The sequence below is a fragment of the Vespula vulgaris genome, chromosome 8 (genome assembly GCF_905475345.1).
Source record: "Vespula vulgaris chromosome 8, iyVesVulg1.1, whole genome shotgun sequence".
In the NCBI taxonomy this organism is placed as follows: Eukaryota; Metazoa; Arthropoda; class Insecta; order Hymenoptera; family Vespidae; genus Vespula; species Vespula vulgaris.
The window spans coordinates 5,314,774-5,319,773 of NC_066593.1; the positions used below are offsets into that span (position 1 = coordinate 5,314,774).

Below are 5,000 nucleotides of genomic sequence, written 5' to 3' on the forward strand. Positions count from 1 at the left end.
TAAATTAATAGATAAATAAATACGTAAATCCGGCTTCTTTCTCTGCGAAGCGAAGGGGAGTTCGTTCTGTTACAGCATTGCTTTCCGAAGAAAGTCGTTTTCCGTTGAACGAATATAGTCGAGTCCGGCCGAACCATCGAACAAATCCGAGTAGAGCCGAACTAAGCCGAATTGAACCGAACGCGTGCCGAGCCGACACATATCCGTACGACGTATCGCGAACGTATCGTTCGCGCTCTGTGACCCACAAACCTACTTTCCCATCGAATTAAAAGCGAAATCGTTGACTTCTTTAAAGAGAGAGAGAGAAAGAGAGAGAGAGAGAGAGAGAGAGAGAGAGAGAGAGAGAGATGGAGTAGAAGTGACGGATAGGGGGGAGGGAGATCGACAGCCGGAAGAACATTGAAACGGAGATACAACGCACGTACATATTTATCTATTTATGTATCTATGCACGTGTAAATGGAACGTTTGTGTGTTGTATCCGTGTGTACGATGAAAATTATCGTCTCTTTTATACACGTAATATCTCGCGAAAATTTAAAGGGCATACAAAAAGCAAGAAAATCAGGTCGAGATACGTAGGTTATATGTATATATATATATGTATAATATATATATATATATATATATATATATATATATATATATATATATAGACGTGATGTAACGACGAAAACGACGAAACAACGTCGACGTTTCCTTGAGAGAAAGCGTTACATTCATGACCTGTGTATATATATATGTATGTATGTATATATGTTATATGTATTGCGTATAGAGAGAGAGAGAGACAACGTTCTAGTGTAAGATGATAGGTATCTCATTTAGAAATGGGACTTAATTCGCAACATTCTTTCTTTTCGTAATTTCTTTATATCGACGAAAGATGTATTAATATATATAATACGATGTGCGTCAGGCTATGTGTTCCGCCATATTTGATTTAACCTTAACACTTTTGTCTGTATTCAGAATGTATGAAATGAGAGAAAGAAAGAGAGAGAGAGAGAAAAGAGAGAGAGAGAGAGAGAGAGAGAGAGAGAGAGAGAGAGAGAGAGAGTGATAGAGAGAGAAAGAGAAATAACATTCTAGTTAAAATGGCGGATCTCCTTTAGAAAGAGACCATAATTCGCAGCATTCTTTGTATTTCGTAATTCGTTTTTATCAAGGAGAGATATATTTATATTTATATGCGTATATGTGTGGGTATGTAATGTGTGTGTATGTATATGCTTCATCATATTCGTATTAACCTTAATATCCTTAATTTGTTTTCGTGATCTACGGAATATAATTATTCTACGAAAGAATGAGGAAATTTGAGTAAAAGTAGAAAAAATCTAGTAGTAAGTAGAGACGTAGAAATCTAAGAGCATCTAATCTACATCTGTACATCGTTAGTATTAGAAATTAGATATTTTTTTTTTCCCGATCGAATAAACAAAAAGCTCACGTATAAGCTCACGTACTTTAACACATTCATACTTAGTTAGTTACTTATAGGTATCACAGACAAGTATGTATGTATATAGGGATAGAGAAGTATATAAATAAGTATAGAAGGGTGGTATCGCGTTCGGCCCATCGTACGGCTCTGTTTGATTACGACAGACGCGTTAAACGGACCAGTCAATCGCGAATGGTACTCTTGTTTGGTGGTGTGTATTGTCTCATAAATGGTCAATAACAGTACTTATCGGATCGGACCATTTATTCTATTGGTTTTACCTCCTAACTCACCGACCTACTACGTTACGAATTAATATCTCAATGAAATTAACACATCCTGTCATTTATATTTGATAATAATAAAATATAATAAATATATATAATATAATATATATATATATATAAAAGAAAGTAAAAAGATGAGTACAGAAAATAAATAAAATATACAAAAATATATATAAAGAAAAACGATATAAAACTAACGAACATCACATAAAAATTACCCCATAGAACAGGTATCATCGTTATTACAAATGGTATTAAAAAAAAAAAATTATTCATTCTATAGAGCGATGAGAAGAAGAGAGGGAATTGAGAGAGAGAGAGAGGTGGTTGCCATTATTTTTTTTCAAAGCAATTCTCTTGCTTTTAATTATTTCAGAACGAATGAAAGAAAAGAAAGAAAGAAAGAAAGAAAGAACGCAATAAAGCAGACTTTGATAACGAATGCGTGCGTGCGTGCGTACGTGCGTACGTGCGTATGTGTTTAAAGTAAGACGAAGAAAAAATAGAAAAAGAAGAAATCTTTTTTTAGACGCTGTAGATTAAAACCCGATAAGATTTCAATTTTTCCCTCTCCCTTCTTCTCTCCCTCTCTCTTTCTCTCTCTCTCCTTCTCTTCTTCTCTCCTTCTCTCTCTCTCTCTCTCTCTCTTCTTCTCTTCTTCTTTCTCTTTCTTTCTCTCTCTCTCTCTCTCTCTCTCTCTCTCTCTCTCTCTCTCTCTCGTGTCTTCTGGGGTAGACGGACGACCTTGCTCCGTAAATGGATCGCGGGGAACGGATGGGCCGGCCAAGTGCCATTAAACTGTTACTTAAAGGTTAATGAGTAGGATACGCGCTCGTCGTCGTTAAATCGTATTTATGGAATTCTTTTTAAAGAGTATACTTAAGTATATAGATAAATAAATATGTGTGTGTACGTGTGTGTGTGTGTGTATGGACAGATATATGTATATATGCGAGATAATATACTTGTTTAAAAAAAGAAAGCAAAAAAGAAAAAAGTGGAGAGAAATTAAAAAAAAAAAGAAAAATTAGAAAAAAGTAACTACATACGGAGGAAAGTCAATGCGGGAATTCGAACGAAGATGAATATGCTCTATTAATAATCTATTAGTAATTATTTCGTTTCGATCAGGAACGTATCATCTACCATCTTGCGACCTGTTTTTTTTTCTTTTTTTTTTTTATTCTATTACCACATTCTTTGGCGAAAGACCAAAACAGAAAAAAAAGGAAGAGATATATATACCTATATATATATATAAATGCATACATGTACGTATACACGTGTATAAATACATAGTTCCACACACACACACACATATATATATATATAAATAATATAATAATATCAGTATATGTATACATAAAATATAAATATATCAACTTAAGACAAAATATTCATTACCACTGTACATTATTGTATCTTCCGTCTTTATCAAAAATATGAATCGAAGTAGAAACATGTCGACGAGATTACATTGAATTTACACGATTTCGGAATCGTGAGTTTAGCCTGAGAGATTAGAGAAAGCCCGGCATTGGTGGTCGTGATGGTGGTGGTGGCGGTGGTGGTGGTGTGGTGGTGGTACTGCTGCTGCTGCTGCTGTTGCTGGTAGTGGTGGTGGTGGTGGTGGTGGTGGTGGTGGTAGTGTCTAGGAGAACGGTCGATGCAATTACGATGGTACTAATCTGTTACATTGGCGTAACTAACGGTAAGTACGCTCGGATCGCTTCGGCAGAGGCAGGACGTACTACATACATACATATAACATACATACATACGTCATACATACATACATACATACATACATACATACATCATACATATATACTTACAAAGCAACCATCAAGCGAGAGGGAGTGAATAAGAACGAGCGAACGAGAAAGAGAGAAAGAGAGAGTATGTGTGTATGTGTGTATGTATGAAATTGTAAGTGTGAGAAAGAGGGAGTAGGGGAGAAGAGATTTCACGCTTGTCGCGGTTTCCGAGCGCTGGCGCACCGACATACCAGCGCACAGCTGACGCGACGAATGCCCGTTCCTCGCTTAACTCTGTTTTGTGAGTCACCAAAAAAAGCGTCCCTGTTTGTTTCGACCGTTCTAGCAAGGTTTCTTCGTCGATAATATTCTATATTTTCGATCGCATTATCCGACATGAAGCCTACAACGACGCAGTAATAAAAAGAATTATTAATTCGTTCAATAATATTATCTTTCAAAATTTTACATTTCTTTTCCATATTACGTAATCTGGTATACGAAATCCGATATACGATTCTTACGTAGAGTTACGTAAAACGTAAACAACGTGTAGGTGATAATGAAAAAGTTGAGTTAAGATTCTAAGGAGAAATAAAAATATATATCTATATGTGTATAAGTAAAAAATATATGAGAAATAGAACGAAATGAAAAATTAAAGTAGAAGAAGGATAAAGAAGGTTAAGAGGAAGATGAAGATATAGAATAGTATCGTCGTCTGACGACGCACCGACATGCTTGAGAGCGAGAAAGAGAATGAGAGAGAAAGGTTGCCCTGCGAAGAAGGGGGCGGGGCATTACGAGCGAGCGAACGAACGAAGAACGACGAACGACGAACGAAGAACGACGAACGAACGAACGACGAACAAACGAACGACGAACGAACGACGAACGAACGAACGAACGACGAACGAACGACGAACGAACATTGCCGAAGTTTTACGACGGCTTACGACGTGCTCCGAAGAGGTCAAACGCACGACGACGACGACGATGCGAAAACGACCGAGGCAACGACCTTGACTCCTTTCGACTGCCGTTCTTAGGACCTAGGCAGCCGCGAAGAGAGCACTCTGCGTTGGTTGTACATATATATGTACGTGTATATATATATAATGTGTATATATGTATATGTATATATATGTGATATATATATAATATATACGAACACTACCGTTCCTTTTCTATCGGCCAACTCATCGAATTTCACTTTTCGATCGCAACGTTCTTACTACGTACGTTCTTTATCTCTTTTTCGTGTCTCTTTCTCGATACGATTTCGACATTTCTTTTTCTTTTCTTTTCTTTTCTTTTGTAAGAGATAATCGTTCGTTTGTTGGTTCTCGTTCGTTGTTGAAGATCGACGATATTTTTATCGAGGTTAGGAAAGATATTTCTGTACATAGTGGTAACGTTAGTAATTCGATAATTTTGAGGTTAAAGGAACTATTCTCCTTTTTCCAAGTAATCTTATATATATATATATACACATATACATATAGA

At 36.4% G+C, this 5,000-nt stretch overlaps 1 long non-coding RNA gene across 5 annotated transcripts in view; it reads left to right on the top strand.

Moving 5' to 3' along the window:
• LOC127065730 (uncharacterized) overlaps positions 1-5,000 on the top strand; it is a 110,570-nt gene that overhangs the window by 84,216 nt on the left and 21,354 nt on the right. The gene's annotated exons all lie outside the window — the stretch shown is intronic.